The 21,857-nt window shown below is 36.4% G+C and overlaps 1 protein-coding gene and 1 non-coding gene across 2 annotated transcripts in view; one reads left to right on the forward strand and one right to left on the reverse strand.

Moving 5' to 3' along the window:
* LOC143642826 (uncharacterized) overlaps positions 1-21,857 on the forward strand; it is a 432,404-nt gene that overhangs the window by 331,237 nt on the left and 79,310 nt on the right. The gene's annotated exons all lie outside the window — the stretch shown is intronic.
* On the reverse strand, positions 12,172-12,332 carry LOC143652543 (U1 spliceosomal RNA). The gene has a single exon (XR_013160750.1). It is a non-coding gene; the product is annotated as a U1 spliceosomal RNA (small nuclear RNA).

A 21,857-nucleotide genomic window follows, 5' to 3' on the forward strand; every position in this document is an offset into this window, starting at 1 on the left:
CCATTTGGATGCTTTTTATTTCTTTCTCCTCTCTAATTGCTCCAGCTAGTACTTCTAATACAATGTTGAATAACAGTGGTGACAATGGGCATCCTTGTCTCATCCCCAATCTCAAGGGGAATGCTTTCAATGTCTCACCATTAAGTATGTTGCTGGATATGTGTCTTTCATACATGCTGTTTACGATATTGAGAAAGTTTCCTTCAATGCCTAATTTTTGAAGTGTTTTTATCAGGAAAGAATGCTGGATTTTGTCAAATGCTTTCTCAGCATCAATTGATATGATCATGTGATTTTTCTCTTTCCATTTGTTAATGTGCTGTATTAGGTTGATTGATTTTCTTATGTTGAACTACGCTTGCATTCCTGGTATGAATATCACTTGGTCATGATGTATAATTCTTTTAATGTGATGTTGGATATGATTTGCCAGTATTTTGCTAAGAATTTTCACATCTATGTTCGTTAGGGAGATTGGTCTGTAGTTTTCTTTTCTTGTATCATCCTTATCCGATTTTGGTATTAGAGTGATGTTAGCTTCATAAAATGAGTTAAGTAACATTCCTTTTTCTCCCACTTTTTGGAAGAGTTTGAGCAGGATTGGTGTCAGTTATTTTTGAAAAGTTTGATAAAATTCTCCTGTGAAGCCATCAAGTCCTGAGCTTTTTTGTGGGAAGGTTTTTGATGACTGATTAGATCTCTTTACTTCTAATTGGTTTATTGAGATCTTCTATTTCTTCTTGAGTCAGTATAGGTAATTCATGTGTTTCTAGAAATTTGTCTGTTTCATCTAAATTACTTAGTTTGTTGGCATATAATTATTCAAAGTATTCGCTTATGATTTCTTAAATTTTGTCATGATCTGTGGTAACAACCTCCCTCTTATTTCTGATTTTATTTATTCGTGTCCTCTCTTTTCTTCTCTGTTAGTCTAGCTAGGGGACCATCAAATTTTTTTCCTTTTTTTTTTTTTTTAACATGGACACGCACTGGGAATCGAACCCTGCTCTCTGGCATGGCAGGTGAGAACTCTGCCACTGAGCCACCATTTCCCACCCAGGACCATCAATTTTATTAATTTTCTCAAAGAACCAACTTTTAGTTTGTTGATTCTTTCTATTGCTTTATTGCTCTCCAGTTTGTTTATTTCTGCTTTAGTCTTAATTATTGTCCTTCTTTTATTGGCTTTGGGGTTAGTTTGCTGTTCTTTCTCTAAATTCTCCAGGTGAGCAGTTAAATCCTCAAGTTGTGCTCATTCTTGTTTTTTAATATAAGCATTTAGAGAAATAAATTTCCCTCTCAGCACTGCCTTTGCAACATCCCCAAAGTTCTGGTATTTGTATTCTCATTATCATTCATCTCCAGATATTGGCTGATTTCTCTAGAAATTTCTTCCTTGACCCACTAATTATTTAAGAGTATGCTATTTAATCTCCATATATTTGTGAAAGCTCTGGTTCTTTGGTGTTTATTAATTTCCAGCTTTATTCTGTTGTGATCAGAGAAAATGCTTTGAATAATTTCAATCTTGTTAAATTTATAGAGACTCAGTTTATGTTCCAGTATATGCTCTATCCTGGAGAATGCTCCATGTGCACTAGAGAAGAATGTGTATTCTGGTGTTTGGGGATATAATAATCTATATATGTCTATTAGATTGGATTCATTTATCTTATTGTTTAGGTTCTCTATTTCCTTTTTTATACTCTTGTAACAACTTGTAACTCTTGATGCATTGCTTGTAAAAAGCATATAAATGGATAATGTTTGCCAGTCTGTGTTTTTAATTCATGAGTTTAGTCCATTAACATCCAAAGTAATTACTGTAAAAGCAGTTCTTGATTCTACAGTCTTGTCCTTTAGTTCTCATTTGTCAAATCTGTATATTATTTTCCTTCTCTCCTCTTTTCCTTTAAATTACTTTTACTCATATTATTCAATTCTGTGCCCTCCTCCAGACTGTCTTTATCAGCTGACAGGGCTCCCTTTAATATATTGTGTTGGACTGGTCTGTTGTTGACTAGTTCTCTCAATCTTTCTTTATCTTTGAAGATTTTAATCTCTCCCTCAATTTTAAAGGATAATGTGGATGGATAAAGAATTCTTGGTTGAAAGCCTTTCTCATTCAGGATCTTAAAAATATCATACCACTGCCTTCTTGCTTCCATGGTGCCTGTTGAGTATTCTGAACTCACTTTTATGTGTTTTCCCTTGTACATGGTAGGTTGCTTTTCTCATGCTACTTTCAGGACTTTCTGTTCTCTTCAATACCTGAAAGTCTGATTAGTATGTGTCTTGGAGTGGGCTTGTTCAGATTTATTCTAAAATTTTGGGGTTCTCTGGGCCTCTTTGATATGCATATTTATGTCTTTCATAAGAGTTGGGAAATTTTCTCTGATTATATCTTCAACTAACTTTCCCAACCCTTTACTCTTTTCTTCTCCCTCTGGGACACCAACAATTATTATATTTTTGTGCCTCTTGTTGTCCATCATTTGCCTAAGATCCAGTTGCCTCTTTTCCATTTTTCTTGCCATTTATTCTTTTGTGTGCTCTAGTTCTATTAGTTCTATCTTCTAGCTCACTTATTCTTGCTTCTGCTTCTTTGATCTGCTATTGTGCTTCACCAGTATATTTTTTATTTGGTCTACTGTATCTTTCATTTCTGTGAGATCTGCTATTTTTCTATTTAATCTCCCAAATACTTCTCTATGCTCTTCTAGTTCTTCCTAATATCCTTTATTTCTTTATAAATATCCTTAAGTCATTGTTCCATATTCTGTGTCCCCTCTGAAATTTTGATTTGGTCATTTGGCTGGGCCATTTTTGCTGGGATCTTCATGTGTTTTGTGATTCTCTGTTGTGTTCAGGTCATTTGATTATCTTGATATGGTTATTATGTAAATTGGTTTGCTTCAGTCTTCTAACGTTTTGTATTTACTTAGTTTTTGTTGAATGTTTCCTTTTGCACTTTGTTTGATGGTTATTCTCTGCCAAATCAAGGTCCAGATCTCATGTAGGGGATACAATTCAACTTAAGTGTCTATTTTAAGGCAGGCTGGGGTGCATGTGTACTCCTGCGGCAGAATGGCTGACTACCACACAGGAGACCCAAGGTGAAGTCTTAGCACCCTGGGACCTTCAGTCATGAACATTTGCTCCCTGTTTTCTATCTTATTTCACAGAGAAGGAGTGAAGTCACTCTATTCCGGTCTGCCATCTTCCTGGAAGGCTCAATACTGTTGATACCCTTTTTCAACATGAAAAAGTTAGAATGGGCATAGCCCAAAGATTCCTATAGATTGAAAGTAGGATCAAAGGAGAAGGAGGAGTTATAACAGAGAAGATAGGATTTAACAAATGAGTATGACTGCTAAATCACTATAATGACCTTTTTTTTAGTTTCCAGTGTTTTGGAGCAGCTAGAGGGAAAAACCTGAAAATGTGTAATAGTGACCATATCAAACTTTGAAATCTGTTCTGTAACTATTTGTTAAAATGTGCTTTGCAAATTATTGCTTTTTTGTATATATTGCTATTTTCACAATAAAAAACATTTTTGTAGAAAAGTTTAATGAGAACAATGAAAAGCTGAGACTAGCTATGGCAGAAAATAATCAGAGATGATCATCAACCACCAGGTGAATATTGACATATGGTCCTGGAGCTCTCTGGAGGGACAAAGGGAGAGGTTTTTTAGGGAGCCAGAGTTCAGATGAGTTTTTCAAGTTGGAAGAGAAGTGTTAATCCAAGAGGTAGAAGGGAGCCAGTGGCACATGGCCTGCCTGAATTCCCTAGGGTGTAATGCCAGCTTGGACCACTGTGGAAGTGTCATCCAGACTGAAAGCTTCATAAATCAATTTTACTCATTTTCTAGGGAAAGGAAATTTGAGCTATATCAAATGGAGAAAGTTTTATTTTTGGTTTGTATGGTGATTTGGAGTTAAGTACTCCAGAAAAACAGGTACTTAAACTTAATCCCATACCTGTCATCGTGAGCTCTTGTAAATAGGACATTTTGATGAGGTTACTTCAGGTAAGGTGTGGCTCTGTTGAATCTTAGGATTGTTTGTAATCCTACTATTGAAGGCCTTATACAAAGGTCACAGAGAGAAAGTCAGAGGGACTGGCCAAAAGCTGAAAGTCAGTGTAACTAGAAAGAGAAAGGAGAGGCCAGAAGAGGCTGCCATGTGCATTGCCATGTGACAAACGAGCCAAGGACCAAGGATTTCTGGCAGCCAGCCCCAGAATGCCACAGTATTCTTGGAGAAAGCATTACTTCAAAATCCATGCATCAATACATTTCCAATGTTTAAGCCAATGCTTTGCATGGTATTTCTTTGGCAGGTAGAGGAAACTAAAACAACTTCTCTGAGGCATCAGGGTCCTGGGGGATATGTACAATCCAGGAAATGACATAGGACTGAATAAATGATGTAGAGGTTTTACTCTCATATAAGCTTATTCACTATATCAAAATGACAAGTTTCTACTGTGTTCTAGTTTGCTAGCTGCTGGAATGCAATATACCAGAAGCAGAATGGCTTTTAAAAAGGGGAATTTAGTAAGTTGGTAGGTTACAATTCTAAGGCTGAGAAAATGTCCCAATTAAAACAAGTCTATAGAAATGTCCAATCTAAGGCATCCAGGGAAAGATACCGTGGTTCAAGAAGGCCAATGAATTTCAGGGTTTCTCTCTCAAGTGAGAAGGCACATGGCGATTACAGTCAGGGTTTCTCTCTCATCTGGAAAGGCACATAGTGAACAAGGTCAGAGTTGCTCTCTCATCTGGAAGGACACATGGTGAGCATGGCGTCATTTGCTAGCTTCTTCTCCTGGTTTCCTGTTTCATGAAGCTCCCCAGGAGGCATTTTCCTTCTTCATCTCCAAAGGTCGCTGGCTGGTAGACTCTGCTTCTTGTGGCTATGTCGTTCTGCACTGCTCTCTCTGAATCTCCCTCATTCTCCAAAATGTTTCCTCTTTTATAGGACTCCATAAACTTATCAAGACCCACCCAAATAGGCAGAGACATGCCATCACCTAATCCAGTTTAACAACCACTCTTGATTGGGTTACATCTCCAGGGAGATGATCTAATTAGATTCAAACATACAGTATTGAATAGAGATTATTCTGCCTTTATGAAATGGGATTTTGATTAAAACATGGCTTTTCTAGGGGACATTCATCCTTTCAAACCAACACATACTATTTATGGTCTTACCCAAGGGAACTGGGGAGGGGCTTTCATGTTAAGGACATCTTGAAACAGACCATTGTACCATACTTGACCTTGATTCTAAGGGTGGATTTCTCATCTGTGTCTCTCCACCACAACTATCTAGTGCTTTCAAAATAGTTGACTGGAGAATCGTTTATAATTTTTCCAGGTTAAGAACTTCTAAAAGCATTCAGAAAGAAGATACTATAACTCTCCTTGTATAACAAGTTTCAGAAGTCAGAAGGTAATTGCTCTTCCTAGTGTTCAGTCAATAACCCTTTTTATAACAAATAGTTTATAACGCTCCCTTTTTTTATTCTGACAAAATTTTAGACATGACATCCTACTTAAAATACAAAAAGTGATATATAATTATCAAATTGTATTATGAAAGAAAAATAAATGAAATTTAAGCAAAAATATGAGTTTCAACTTGTAAGTGATCAATCATGACTACACACAAAATCAAACTAAGTGTTGAGATGTTTGCATCTATACATAGGATTCCAGAAACATGACTATAGTCGAAATGCAGATTGGCACAGGTGTACTGAAGTGCTTTACTGGTGACTCAACACCATAAGTGGCATTGATGTCAGGGACATGATTTTCTAAAACAGTAAATGACACATGGTTAAGATCCAGACAAAGCAAATAAAAATCTTCCCACAACTTGCTTAGTTTTGACATTCCCAAAAGTGCACTGTAGAGAATACCATACAAAAGTTTGCTACGCTTATTGGAAAATGAAGCTAGATTCTAGATTAAAATGATAAACCGATTTTTCCTATACATGAATGACCAGCAGGACATTTAAAAGCCAAGTGGGATGTGGGAAAACTCTTGGTTGGTGGGACTGTGCTGCATCTTGGTTGGTGGGACTGTGCTGCATATTGCAGAACAAGTAATGTCTTTGGCTCTCTCATTAAAAAAAGGGGTATCTACTTCAATTGTGGCAACACAAATACCCCACACTTTTCCAAAGTTCCCCCTGGCCCAAATGCTTCAATAGAATTTAAGTGCTTTTCTTCTTCTTCTTTTTTTTTTTTTAGTGGAAATTATATATATATATAAGATTTAGCTATTCATTTGCATTCATATACCTATAACTGCAGTCTGTATATGCTGGTAATGAAGGCTAGCATTAAGTTCCTCTTTAACCTTATGAAATGCCAGGAAGACATCAAACAAACATCTCTCTGAAAAACTGAAGTTTCTTTAAGAATGATTTGGCTGTAACAACAATGAAGGTCAATTCTTATGAAGAAAGCATTCTTCAGCCACTGTAAGTTCCAGAAGGGGGAGAAAGAAGTCACAGAGACCATCATGGTCATTTTGAAGAATAAAGAAATCTACTGTGAATTTTATGCAAAACACAAGCCTAAATGCAAAGCATTTTCCAAAGGATCAGTGATTCTTATAAACATCATACAGCCAGGCACACTTAGTGTGAATCCAGCCCCCAAATCAATGTTACATATGTAAGATTGCAGAATCCAGCCTCACTTAAATCTTTTAAGTGTCAGATGTATTGATGAACCAATCATGCACTAATGTTATCTGACCCTTTCACAGATAAGGATGCCACATTTTCTGTGGCAAGCATAGATTATTTTAGACAGGAATAAATTCCTAGAGGAAAAGAGGGTAAGAAAAAGAAGATAAAGAATATGCTATTAAATATATTGTTTTTTTCTGTATTGTTTTAAAAAGTGTAAATTTAGTGATCTCATGTTCTGTCAAAGGATTCTAAAACTTACTTTACCCATGGAGAAATAAAATAAAGTAGAGAACATATATGGGATATCAGGAAGGCCTATACTGCAATGATTGCATTGACAGACTATTGAAAGAGTTGACTAGATACAAATAGGACAGATTTTTATGCTTTTTAACTTCCTAGCAAGTATTGTTATTACTAACAAATACCAGAGCAAAGGTTTAAGATACCTTCAATAAATCATATATTGGCATATAGTAACTACACTTATTTAACTTACTAAACATAGTATGTCCTTAAACTCATGAAACTGATATATTTTCAGAGTTATTGCATTGTCAAGAATTTTAAGAAGTAAACACTGAAGTCAAAATCCAGCACCTCTTAATAACTTTCCAAGCTCTAATGTTTATTGACCAGTGTGTTATAATATCCATTAAACATAAGTGCCAGGAGTTGAGGGACGTGATTTCTTTTGTTCACAGCTAAATCCAGAGTCTAGAATGTGGATCCCAAATCAGAACTCACAATATTTGTTGGATAAATGTAAAATCCATGATTAAATGTCACTTACTCCCTTTTTAGCTTGTGTCTTTAAGAACACAGTAAATCAATTATGAAGTATACTTATAAGGATCAAGTGAGATAATGTATGTTGAAGTATGTTATAAATGCTATAATAATGCTTTATTGTTATTTTTAATGATTTATTTTGCTGCATCATTTACTCTTATAAATAAACTCCCAGTTTTAATATATAAATGATCAAACTTGTAAGATGTCCAGTATCCTGCATTTCACTGGTCACTCCTCAGTCTTCCTTACAAGTTCTACCTATGTCCATCAGGTTTATTTGGACCCACTTCTTTCTCTTTACACTCTCTCTTTGGTCATACTGTTTATTACCATTACTTTATATATTGCCTATAAGCTAAGGATTCCTTGATTATGCCCATTTCAAATGTCTCCTCATATACATATTTAGCTGACTACCTGCAATTTCAAATAGAATATTTCACGGGCCTGTCAAAATTCACATGGCAGCAACCGAATTCCTCTACTTCACCATGGTATAAATCTGTTCTGGCTTCTAATTTCTCATATCAGTAAATGCCAAGAGTATCCACTCAGTTGCTCAAGCCAGAAACCAGGGAATCATCATCAATTTACATTTCACAATGATATCCTTGGTGCCTAAGTTTCTTAGCTATATTTTTCATAGAACATTCTTCCTTTGCCTCAGAGAATTTCTAGTTGGTAATTATCAGTCTTTACTGTACCATATGAACATTGCCAGTTCCCCCAGAACCTGGAAGCTGTACAAAAACAAGAACCATATCTGAATTTGGCTACCTGGTACCTAATGCAGGGCCTGGCACATAAACTCTCAATGCATACTTACTGATTTTATTGACTGAAAGGTAACTTTAGATTATATAGAAGGGAATTCTAATGATATCAATTATCTTTGATTAAAATCAACGATTTAGCATTTCTTATGTGTGTAATTGCCCTGTATTTGTTTATTCAACCTAAGAATGCAGCATTTCATCTGTTTCCCATTATCTTTAATTTTCATGAAATAATACTTTTTTAAATTATGTAAACTAAACCACAGATATAAGAAAATTTTCTTAAAGTATTACAACAGCTTCTCTGTTTCGTAAAGCCACATTGTGAAAGCCTCTGCTGAACAATGAATGCCATTCAAACTATAACATTGTGACACTTTGATATTTACACTAACTTTACCTGCTTATAAAGAAGATGTTACTATTATGGTTAGCTTCTATCAGTTCCATTCTGAATTAGAGGGTATTTTTGAGAGCAGTCTCTTTTCATGAAAAGGAAAGGAAGGCAGATATTTTATTTATCCCTCAATTCTAGTCCTATATTGTGGAGGTGGTATCACTTCAGATTCAAATACTTTGGGTTGCACTTTCATAAAACTTAAAATGGAATTTGTCAAGCTTCTGTTGAAGTAGTTCAGTGGAGAATTAAAGACCTATTGCTGACCTAAGGCCCCATGAAAATGCACTTCTTATATTAAGGGATTTAGAGTTTAAAGTTGCAGCCCTGCATCAGTTTTGCATTTTGCTTTATTCTAAATAAATCTCAGAGCTCCCTTTGTCCTTAAAGTCCTTCCACTTTGTTATAGTACCATTGGTTTAAGCCCATGCTTTGTGAATTGCCTTGTTGAATGTAAGATCATGTTATAACAAAGTCTTTATAGGACTTCTGGTCACTGAACTCTGCTGAGGGAATTCTTGAAGAAGTAGTGGTATTTGCATTGGTAACAGAAGAGGAAAGAAAGAGGCTTAAAGGTAGCAATGAGCATGTTTGTGGGTCAGTGAAGATACTGAATAGCTTTGTTCAGAGGAAGAAGTAAAGACTGTCTTAGTTAGGGAAAATAGGGAGGCCCTTGAAAGGCAGCAGAATTTTTCTGACATGATCCAGGAAGAAACAGGACGCTACGGCAGGTTACTAAGCAAGTAAGAAATTGACTTGAAGTCATCCAGAGCCCTCTTATGTTATTCATGGTAGTAGATTTTGCTTTGAAAATTATCAGAATTATGAATATGACGAATATAATTGGGAAAGCAATGCTTATTAAAAGAGATTTGTGTATCCAGATTTCTTAGCACATAAGGGATATTCAATATGTGTGAGTTCCCAACTCTCCTCTCTAAGACTCTGGGATCTTTGGGTTAGAAAATTTTGCTCCAGTACAGGGTCATTTTCTCTAAAGTAGAATAACTATAACACAATCCTTGACATTTATCTAGCTCACAAAAGTCCTCAGTGAAAGAGAGAATACAGACATGAATAAAATCGTCAAATTCCTGAGGCAACATTGCCAAGACAGGCTTACTTTATACCTCTTAGCTTTATACCAACAGATGACAATTAAATATACACCCAACACATTTTGAGAAAGAAAGTTAAATAATTGATGAAAATACAAGCATAATTCAGAATTAGCTAAATATCCCATTATGGTTCAAGTAGTCTTGGGAATCATTAAGGCAAATGAGATTTTAAATTGTTAATAACTTTCTTCCAAGGGCTCTGTCCAAAACCTAGCATTTAGGTTCCTCCCCATGGGCAGAAGTAAAGGAACAATCCGAAAACAATAATCTGATGAGGAAATCTCAGAAGTATTTAGGAATCAATATCCACTCAACTCTCAAGTTTATTCCTAGCCTGTTAAAAGAGGACAGCACACCCTTGGACACTGGAAATTTGCCTGGGTAGACAGAGACCCACCTGAGACCTAGAGGCCCAGGAGTGGACAGGCAAAGAGGCACTTTAAAGACTAATATGATTCCCACATGGTGGTGACTAAGCAGCTCTGCATCATCTCAGATTAGGGTATGACCCAACTACTCTCTTGAATATTCCTCTCAATTATTTTAAGTTGTTCTCTTTCTTCCATCTCTCCCTTTCTCTCCTTGTTTCTTTCATCTTGCCATAATACATCTACGGAATAAGGTGGCTTACTGTGCTCAGGAACATCTATTCATTTCGCGATTCACACTCAATCTGGGAGAAAGGGTTTGTCAGGGCAGGCTTCTTAGGGAAGAAGGAGTTAGGGGGATCTGTAGTCTGTGAGTTCCCCATCCACCTCACCCCATGTTAATGTTCATCAACAATAAGACCTGACTCAACTACTGCTATTGTTAATGTACGTACAATAAACTCCTGGGGCCCCTGAGGTCCCCTGTGCCCTAACTTCTCTTCCTGGAGTCCCAAAGGCTTCTGACTTCTGCTTCTCTGTTTTCAGATTGGTTGCCCCCCCTGCTGACAACTGTGGGAATATTTCAGCTGCTGGTCTGTTCTTTTTTTTTTTTTTTTTTTTTTTTTTAATATTTTTATTGATAAATCTTCACGCACATATATTCCATACATGGTATATAATCAGTGGCTCACAATATCATCATACAGTTGTGTATTCATCACCATGATAATTTTTTAGAATATTTGCATCACTCCAGAAATAGAAATAAAAAGAAAAAAGAAAAACCTCAAAATACCATACCCCTTGCCCCTCCCTCTCATTGACCACTAGTATTTCCATCTACCTAATTTATTTTACCCCTTATCCCCTCTATTATTTATTTATTTTTATCCATATTTTTCTACTTATCTGTCCATACCCTGGATAAAAGGAATATCAGACACAAGGTTTCATAATCCCACAGTCACAGTGTAAAAGTTATATCTTTATACAGTCATCTCTAAGAATCAAGACTACTGGAAAACAGCTCAACAATAGTTTCAGGGACCTCCCTCCAGCCACCCCAATACACCATAAACTAAAAAAGGATATCTATATAATGCATAAGAATAACCTCCTGGATAACCTCTTGACTCTGAAATCTCTCAGCCATTCAAACTTAATTCTGTCTCATTTCTCTCTTCCCCCTTTTGGTCAAGAAGGCTTTCTCAATCCCTTGATACTGGGTCCAAGCTCATACTGGGGTTTCTGTCTCATGTTGTCAGGGACATTTACACCTCTGGGAATCATGTCCCACATAGGAGGGAGAGCAGTGAGTTCACCTGCCAAGTTAGCTCCTACTAGATATCCTGTTTAACCCTCCAGTTCTGGAAATGCTTCTTTCCCAATCTGCCAATATTCTGATCTGTATTGTCATCCATACTATGTGTAAAATGGTGTACTACCAACACTTTTAAAGTAAAAATGCTCTGTAAACTAGCTAATACTTTGGCTCATATCTAGTGGCATATGAATATTCTCAAATTTTTATCCATCTAATCTACAAACAGTAATTGACCATTCACTGTATACTACCATAGTTGGTTCATCCACTGGTAATGATAGGCCTGGTGCATAGGGCTTTGAACATTTCAAAGGCCCCTGATGTTATTTAAGGACTGAAAATCACATCATTGGTTCCAAAATATAAGAAAAAAATTACCCTGAAAAATAAAAATAACAAATGATTAAAATGTCTACAAAAATTAACATTGCTCTAACTTCATTAATTGTCAAATTTCATATCCACTAAAGTTTTATGACAATTGCAAACAATTTGTAATTTAGATTATTTCACTTTGCAAGGATTCATGAGTGTGCATTTTGAAGTTGAGATTGTGGAGAAATCAGAGCCAGCCATAGATTATTTGGCTCATGGCCAAATTTCAGAAACAAAATTATAACTATCTTTAAAATGCTATAACAGAAATGATATATGTATTTTTTTATTTAGGGGAGAGTGCAAATGCAGTCTCCCACTACCACAAATTATGCAGTCGAGTTTCCCACATTTGGGGAAATCGCAGGGGTCAGCACAACCGGAGTGCAGTGGATAAGCCTCGCCCTGGGAAACTACCTTCGTGATCATAGTATCTCCCCTGCCAGGTAAGTATACAAAAATGATATTTTAATGAGTCAAAATGTGGCCACTAAAATTTAATGTGCTTCAAATGATGTGGAGTGGACCTCTAAAGAGCGTCTAAGTCCTACAATGGCCTTGAGGTAGCTCTGTTTGCTATATGTCATGCCAAGGAACACAAAAATAAAACTCGACCTGTTTTCAAGGGACTCACAGTCCAGTGAGTTACAAGAACTGAAACAAACATCTCAAGTACAGTGGGACAAAAGTTAAGATGCATAATCTAGTCTGGCAAAAATAAGTGTTGTGAGGCATGATTCAGCAAGAAGTACTGCTTACTTAGCTTGCCCATACTGGACTCCAGAATTTCTATGGATCCTTGTGAAGTTATCTGTGTTGTGGTTGCTTAACATGAAATTTTAAGAAGACCAAAAGAGGCTTCATTGAGCATGGTAGATCCATACTTCAGAATGAAATCATTCACATATTTCTGTACCTTAACTTGAATTTAAATCCATATACCTATAAAGTATATACTGTGGATTCTGATATAAATTTCCCATTCTAATCCTTAAGGAGGTAATTTGGACTAAGTTAATAGAACATTGGAAATAGCTTTTGCTCCGTGCATATTGTGCCCTCTTTTCCCAAGTTTTATTCATGCTTTTCCCCATTATTCTTGCTCCACAGTGTTCTGTATGAAAACATCACTTCTTTGTGTCAGGGTCCTCATTTCTATTTAAATATTATTCTACATCTCTGTTAAGTTTTTCAGTGTTTACCTCAAAATAATAAACTAATTAGCCATCTCTTACTGAACACTTAGGATGTGTGGGCCCTGTGCTATACATATGCTTTTCCTCTAGTTCCTGTATCCTGTCCAGTTAGGTAGTATTCCCTTCATCCTTCAGAGGAAGAAAAACAGTCTTAGAGATTATATGTAACTGTCCATGAGCATATGGTAAATATCTGAACCGAAATTCAGTTTGAGGGCTTCCGGGAATTAAATCCCCCCATCTTTTCACTACAGGATTCCCCTTCCCAAGTCTTCATCACTTGCTTCTCATGGGAATGGCTATTCAGTAGACTTCAGTCTGTAGGGTGCTAGCACTGTGGGAACCTCTGTGTGACTTGGGTGACTGTATGATAGGTCACGTGCTCCTCAGAGGATCTGTCCGCTGCATTTCAGCTATGAGCAGAGTTCTTTCTGTGAATTCCTGTTACGCTTTTATCAGAGGGAGAGTTAAATGGATCTCCTTTTGGCAAGAATAGTTTTTTTGTTTTGTTTTTTGTTTTGCTGGAAACAAATTTCCTCCCACAGCAAGTCGTCAGAAACTCCCTGTTAATGCCATTGGATTACTTCTAACAGCAGCTCATATATCCTATTGTTCTGTATTGCCTTTCTGATATGGATATACTACTGAACGATAGAGACAAGTGGAGGATATTATGAGCACAAAGGATGGGACTCGTATCCATGTGGTTTCTTTGTTGTGGTGTCTTTACCATTATTGAAAGATTATTCTAATAATAATTTGTTTGTTTGGTAATAAGATTGCCCCAAATCTGCTTTCAGTTAAAAAAGTCTTTAGCAACTGATTCCTACAGCAGTCTGCTCCCTTCAATGTGCTTTGCAGAATACCTAGTTCTGCTAGTTAATTGGGATTGAGGAGAAAATGGATTCTTTTTAATCGGTATGCTCTGTCCTATGCCTGCTTCTCCTCTTCCTGCATAATCAGCAATCTGTGTTGGGAGTTTATTGCAGCGGTGGAAAGGGTTATAATTTATTCCCTTTAGTGGGAAGAGAGACTTGCTTCTTGAGTCCATAGTTGAATACGAATATTTTCTAGGGTAGAAATATGCACAACATATTTAGTGATTAAACATTCCTCAGAGGGTGGTCTGGTTTACCCATTTTTTTTACTTAAAATTGCGTGCACCACGTAAAGTAGTCCAATATTAGGAAAATAATTAGTACTTCTTACTAATACATCATAAAAGGAAAAGCAATTTGGTAATTTCAGTAAAATCAGAAAAAAATTGTTAGAAAAATTTACACCCATATCTTATTTTTAAAAGTATTTTCCAGAACTAACATATAAAATTTCATTAATCTGTGTCATTTCCATAATAACATTCATATCAAATCAATGGCTGACTTCATTTTTAATAGTTTCCAATTAAAATCAGGTGGAAAACAAAATGTCTGTTATTATCATTGTTATCTAATTGTTCTGGAAGCGCTAATCAAAGCCATAAGATATGAAACCAAAGTAAGAGGTATAATTATTAGAATGGAAAGTATAATATTATCATTATTTGCAGAAGGTATATTTACATACCAAGAAACACAGAAAACAATGGGCTGGAAACTACAAGAATTAACAAGTAATTAAAATAAAGTGCACTGATGCCAAGATGAATGCACAGCCCCTCCCCCTCACATCCCATGGATAACTCTTGCCCAGATGGGCCTTTTAATTGTTATTATTATTATTTTATTTTTTAAGAGGCAACCTCTCAGGTATCGCCCTACCAAAGATGAACCTGCTGCTGAAGATCACGGCAAAGGTGTAGCAATTTTCTGAGCATCAAGTCACAGCAGGATCTCAAATTCTAAGGTTCCTTCACCAAAGTTGTTACCATTACCCTAAAGCTTGACAGCCCAACAAACTTAATGCTGTTTGAAGGTGAAGATCCTAGAAACACGTTGATGGTGGAGGGGGTTTAAGGTATCTGTGTATTATTTCCTTATGACCCCAATAAGAAAAGTTAACACATGTTTATGGTCCAGTCTATGTTTGATTCCACTGAAACTTTTAATAATAATGGAAACATCATGGCAGGAGACAAAACCAGAAGATTAAAAACTTAGGTGTATGCTTGAATTGAAAATGATAAGCCACATGATGTAAAAATTAATAAAATATAACCACAACTGCATCAAAGACAGACACATCAACAATGTTTAAATCTGAGTTCTTCTTCAGATGACACTGAATTAATAACGATATGGAAAAATGTGCAATGCAGCAGATGAAGTTTTGAAGCTATGGAAGGAGAACAAACAATTGAAAGATGAACTTCAGATAAGGAAAAGGATGAAGAGCTACAGTTCAGTTTCTACTTTACCGAGAGCTCCTTGCTCTGGGGATTTCATTCTTTGTTATTGGTGTAATTATAGGGAAATTGTTTGTAGAAACAAAATGTGGAAGATGGAACATTAGATTAATGAGTTGGCCATATGAAATTTAAATTTTTCTTGACTATGTTTAAAAGGAAATTAATGATTGATGAAATCTCACAGGGTCTTGTCTTTAAATTGCCCCTCCCTTTGCACAAACACATGCACACAAGCGCACACATAACATCACAATCTTTTAGACAGTTTAAAATGTGCAGTAAATGATTGGAGGGAGAGAATGATCTTTATTAGATGAAAAGAAAAAAAAGGATAATACCACAGTGGCATACTGCGAAGGTACTTTTAACTGTATGTAGAACTCGGTAGATGTTGCTAGATTATCGAGCTGCTATTCCTCACCCATTGGTGCTGGGCCTTGGGGAGCTGTAGCTGAGCAAAAAGGCAAGTGTGATCACTTCCTCGGAGGAATTCACCATGCTGCTCACTATCTTCAGAGGTTTCTTTCCAGCGTCTTCAGGTCTGCCCAAGTTTCTTGGGACTCATTGACAGACTTTGAAGTAGAAAAAAATTCTATGTGACAATATTAGATGTGCTAGTTATGGATGAATGGTATATATTGACTGGTGTACCCAATGCTATGGCAATAAGTCAATGCTTTGTTCTGTTAAAGGAGACCAAGCTAATTACTATGGTTCATTTCGTGAATTTGAACTGTTGTTCAGAGATGCTTAATGCACATTTAGTGCATTTTTTTCTCTTATTTTCTTATTGTCACCAGGTTACAATTCATGCTATGGCTTAAAACTCATATGAGCTAACTAATGTTGGTAGATTAAACTGGCACTGTTGCTAAGAGCTGTTCTCTCTCTCTACATTAATGTGAAGTTGTGATTTATTTGCATGTTGGAAAACAGCCACCAGGAAATGTTGCTATTATTGTTTTCTGTGTAAATAAGAAACTTCTATCAAGGTAGGGACATTCGTTAGCAGCAACAGTCAACTCTAGATTACCCTTTTAATGGACAATCTGAGAGATGTTGATCCTAAGGAAAGCATATATTGTTTTTTTTCATCACTCCACATTACTACGCATAATTCCGACATACTCTCCTTCAGGTCTGGCTCTGACCTTTCTCAGTTTGGCCCCACAATCATAAAGAGTGAATCTGGCTACAGAATAGTTAAGAGAGAACATAATCAGTTTGGGATGGACGGGGAGAAGAGGTAGACTCTAAGAAAAGCTGTCCAGATAATTCCAGAAAATTGAGAGTCTGATTCTGAACTTTTTTTATGCCATAGAAAAAACAATCAATCCCATTTGGCTAATGTAGCATATTGAAACAAAATGAATAAATAAATAAAATAACCTTCCCAAGTTAAGAGTTCTTTTGTAATTTTGTCACATTTGTTAAATGATGTGTGTCTTGGTTTGCCAGGCTTCTATGTCAAATACCATATAATGGGTTAGCTTAAACAACAAGCATTTCTAGCTCAAAGTTTAGGAAGCTAGGGTCTAAAAACCAGCGTTGGCAAGACCATGCCTTCTCCCCTGATGCACTGTGGTCTGATGCTTGCTGCCACCCTTGGGGTTCCTTTGGTTTGTGGCTCTGCCTCCTGGCACATGGCGATCATTCCCTCTCTGTTTGTCCTTCTAATTTCCACCGATTTCTGGCTCCTGGCTCTATTCTGTGGATTTCTCTGACTTCAGGCTTCCAGTTTCTTCCCTTTATAGGGCCTCCAGTAATATGGATTAATACCCACCCTGATTCAGTTACTCAAAACTTAACTAAAAACATCTTCAAAAGGTCCTATTTACAAATAAGTTCACACCTACAGGGATACTGATTAATATAAGGCATGTCTTTCGTAGGGGTACATGAAATCTACCACAATGGGGAAATTCTCAAATTTCAGCAATAAAAATAAATAAGTAAACAACAAATAAAACAATAAGTAAAAGTATATATGAACTTAAAATTTCATTTTCAATTGCAATAAAAAGAAAAATTATAAGGAAATGACCTTAATGGAAATTATGTGAGACTCATATGATAAAAACTTTAACATTCTACCGAAATAATTTTTAATAGAGATGCTTATCATACTGGGAATAATAAATATCTTTAAGATATTAATCCTTCCCAAATCAAATACAGATTTTATGAAAATTCTACGGAATATTTTTCCAAGTGAAGTGTTTTTTAAAAAGTTATGAAGGAATAACAACTTATTATAATAAAGGACTTTTATAAATCCGAGTAATGAAATAGATTAGTAATACTCCAAAAAGATAAACTATTATATAACTTAATATGTGATATAGTGACATATTAATATGTGATATAGTACGTGATATTATTTTGTGCTTTTTCCCTTCAGAGGGTAAAAAAAAAAAGCAGAGAAAACTCCTGCTCGCTTAAGAGTTACCAAGCAATGGAGGAGAAAGAAAGTAAATAAGCAGATAGATACAAAATATAATATCATGTAGTCATAAATCAAAAAGAAATATAAAACAGATGAAGACAATAGAAGTGAATGGAGATTTTGGGTCTGATATGGGGGTGTGGAGTAGTGACATTCTGTAATGGAAGGGGACGTTTGAACAGAGATCTGAATGCAGTGAGGCAGCAAGCCATAAAGACATATAGGAGGAGATCATTCCTGGCAGAGGGAACAGTAAGGACTGCTATCTGGGATTGGGAACATGCTAGTTCTCTTCCCTCTTGCCTCCACTTGCATCAGGACCACTGCTGGCTGGCCTCACTAAAATGGCTGCATTCCCCAACTGTCCAGTAGTCCATGCTGCCATCTGCTGGCGTTTCCTCTTGTTACAGCCACGAGACTTCAGGTCCTCTAGGTCTCTCTCAAAGCTTGTCTATATACTTTTCAGGGGTAATTTCATCATCTCTCCCATTACTCTCTGGGGCTACAGAAAATGGGTGGGACTGCCCCAGCTCTTTCATACAGTAATCCCAAATGTGCTCATGCTGCTGGGATGCAAAGGGGTCTTTCGTGAAAAACCCTCTTACGAAGCAGGGTACAGGCCTCCTCCATGCTTGGATTCCAAACCCCCTTCTCTTAACCTAGAGATAAATTTTAACTTGTTTGGGGCAGACACAACGTGGTTCTCCATGGCCACAGATTTTTTTTTTTTTTCAATTGAAAGCCAAGAATTTGACGCAGTTTTCTTTGCCTACAGTTAGATCACTGTGCTGGTTTGAAAGGATGTATGTCCCCTAGAAAAGCCATGTTTTAATCTAAATCCCATTTCATAAAGGCAGAATAATCCCTATTCAATACTGTATGTTTAAAACTGTAATCAGATCATCTCCCTGGAGATGTGATTTAATCAAGAGTGGCTGTTAAATTGGAGTAGGTGAGGACATGTCTCCACCCATCTGGGCGGATCTTGATTAGTTTCTGGAGTCCCATAAAAGAGGAAACATTTTGGAGAATGAAGGACAATCGGAGAAAGCAGAGAATGCTGCAGCACCAGGAAGCAGAGAGTCCAGTAGCCAGCGACCTTTGGAGATGAAGAAGGAAAATACCTCCCCGGGAGCTTCATGAAACGGGAAGCCAGGAGAGAAAGCTAGCAGAAGATGCTGTGCTCGCCATGTGCCTTTCCAGCTGAGAGAGAAACCCTAACTGTGTTCACCATGTGCCTTGTCACTTGAGAGGGAAACCTTGAACTTCATCGGCCTTCTTGAACCAAGGTATCTTTCCCTGGATGCCTTAGATTGGACATTTCTATAGACTTGTTTTAATTGGGACATTTTCTCAGCCTTAGAATTGTAACCTACCAACTTACTAAATTCCCCTTTATAAAAACCATTCTGCTTCTGGTAAATTGCATTCCAGCAGCTAGCAAACTAGAACAATCACCTTCTCTCTTGTGGTAATGAAGGAAGGTTTTATGCTCAGTTCTGAGGTTTAAATTAATATTTTAGTAAACAGAGCATAGAAAATAATCTACTTGCTTGAATTTAATGATGTCATCCATGCTCTTGCTTCTGTTTTTTTTTTTTTGTCATGCTGACTCAGTTCTTTTTTTTGCCTCATAATTTTTCAAATTTTACTTACATTTTCTTCTAGTACTTTTATAGTCTCATTATTTTAAATGTTTAAATCTTTGGACTCCCCTGGAATCTATTTACTATACACAGTGAAATAGGAATCCAGTTTACCAACTTCTCAAAGTGGCATTACGGTTACATAGTATTTTGTATTTCTTGGGAGAAGATTTCATCTGGTGTACTTGAAGATGCATGAATAATCACTAATTTTATGAACAGACCTGTGAACTTGTCTTTAGAGTTAGAGGAGAGGTTCTCAGCATTGACTGTATCTCAGAACACCTGGGGAGCTTTAAAAAATGCATGTTAACTGGTCCCACCCTGCTATGTAATTGTTCTGGGATGCAGCCTGTGCATTTGATTGAAAAAAAAATTGTCCTAGTTGTCTCTAATGCACAGTTAGAAGTAGATTGTTAGGGCAAAAGAGAGCATGTAGGGGACCCATGCGATTCTTATTTTCCCATCCAGCAGTGTGGAGGGCATCCCAGCCACCTGGAGGACCTGTTGAAACCCTGATGGCTGGGCCGCTCCCTCCTGGTTTCTGACTCACTGGGTCTGAGGTGGGACCTAAGATTCTGTATTTCTAACAAGACTCCAGGTTATGCTGATGTTGCTGATCTGGGAACCACACTTTGAGAAGTGCTGCCAAAGGTTACAGAAAGGGATTCTGGGGCAAAATAATTGGGCAGAAGTTGTTAGCAGCCACAATTATACTGGTATTTCTTATTTCCCCATTAGGATTAAGAAAGATTGTAAAGAAAAATAACATTACATATGTAGAATTGATTATTTATGCATGCATTCTTCTTTAAAAATGATTTAAGGTGCAAGAAAAGAAAAAATAAATGTAATAGAAAATGGGTAAAAAAAAAGTAAAATGATATTTAGAAGGATAAAATTAAAAGGGCAGTGTACATATGTATATGTTCTGATATTGGACCATAACTCTGGGTAAGCTTTCTAGCAGTGAACATTAACAGAGAAACAAAACTGTTACATGATTTATAGTGCTTCTGAGATGAAAACAAGCCAGTTGTTTCACATTAAAACACTTATCCCTGTCCTGACATCAGAGGGACATTTCCTCCATGTCTACTTAAAAACATGATGCTAAACAGCATTAGGATAACATTTTCAGCAGGATCCTTATAGTGGATTCAGATAGTCTATTGGTCAAAGTTTGGGATCAATTAGTGACACCAATATACTAGTTTTGGTTGATCATTAGGAGTTTTGGTTTAAAATTAGTAAGTTTCAGAATGTGTTCACTTAGGTCATTCCTCACTCCTCAATTTGAGTCAACAATTTCCACCAAAATACAGTAGTGAAGCAATTACGTAATGGGGAAATGCAATGCTGTTTAGACTTGACATTCTCAATTTGCTTGGCTTGAATCAGAAATGAACCTTAAATTATTTTGGATCTTGGCTCTGTTTTTTTAAGGGAGTGAGAGATGAAAGACTTTTTTGAGGATTTGGTGATACCTAAAGATCCTTTTCCTAGAAAACAATATATATGCACAAAATTTATCTCCAGATTCAGAGATTTTAAGAAGTCCTGAAGCCTATTCCTTAATAAAAAATGGATGTTTTGAATAGATTCAGAACTATTTTATATAAGTAATTTTTTTCTCCCAGTGATTTTTTAATATTGGTTATTGGCCAATATCATAAAGCTAGACTGCTTGAATTCAAACTGGGTCTAAGTCAGTTATGAGCTCTGTGACCTTGGGCTAGTTTCTTTTTTTTTTTATTTTTTTACATGGGCAGGCACCGGGAATTGAATCTGGGTCCTTGGGCATGGCAGGCAAGCACTCTTACCTGCTGAGCCACCATGGCCTGCCCTTGGGCTAGTTTCTTAATCCACATTTTCTCATCTGTAAAATAAGGAACTTTAGGAAGGGAGTTGGAATGTCAAGCAGTTCCTGTGATATTGATAATATTTTTAATTGATTGATTTGAATACTGACTGTAGAAAGAAGAAACAGTTTCTATTACCCAGCAGAGAGGGTTAGATTGGGAACAGTGGGCAACACAACAGTTATTAAAAAATAACCCACTCTATTTTTATATCTCAATGAGTATAAGATTTCTCAATTAAATGCTGCCATTCGGCTCCACATGGTTCTGTTTACAAATGATTATGGTGGAAATAAATAAAGAATGCTCACAGGGAAGCACATTTCTCATTTTCCAACTCTGAAGCTTGAAAATTCATGAGACAAAATAGATATATTTTAAAATGAAGGAAAAGAAATTAACAGACAGCGTTAATAGGTTAAGATAAATGACTAAAATAAAGGCAAGAAGTTTAGAGATTATAAAAGAAAAAAATCTAACAG

This window comes from Tamandua tetradactyla, chromosome 1 (genome assembly GCF_023851605.1).
Source record: "Tamandua tetradactyla isolate mTamTet1 chromosome 1, mTamTet1.pri, whole genome shotgun sequence".
NCBI lineage: Eukaryota > Metazoa > Chordata > Mammalia > Pilosa > Myrmecophagidae > Tamandua > Tamandua tetradactyla.